Source organism: Balaenoptera borealis, assembly GCF_965194805.1.
Source record: "Balaenoptera borealis genome assembly, chromosome: 3".
Taxonomy (NCBI): Eukaryota; Metazoa; Chordata; class Mammalia; order Artiodactyla; family Balaenopteridae; genus Balaenoptera; species Balaenoptera borealis.
This window is the reverse complement of record NC_138866.1, coordinates 143,442,254-143,442,644: the sequence shown is the minus strand read 5'-3', so window position 1 is coordinate 143,442,644 and position 391 is coordinate 143,442,254.

Here is a 391-nt window from a genome sequence, read left to right as displayed (position 1 = left end):
CACTCAATTGTGTGAAAATAACACAAGCAGCATTAAGGCAGGCATCAATACTCCAGTGGCTAGCATCAGTTATAACAACACAAATGCTAATGCTCATGTTCACCTGCTCTCTTTTCACACATTTTCACAGCTATTATGAACCATAAACTCAAGAATGTGGACAGGGCTGTGACGGCCACAGATTAAGGAGGAGGCCCTTCCCAACATCCCACTGCAGGCCCTGAACACCACAACATCAAACACACCACCTATCAAGGGGACAACGGCCAACACACCTTGGAGAAAGACGAGGCTGGCATCCATTCCAAAAACAGCCCTTGCACCAAAAATATTGGATTCACACAGTTTACACAGGGATGCTCCACATAAAAACACCCCTTCAAGACTACAG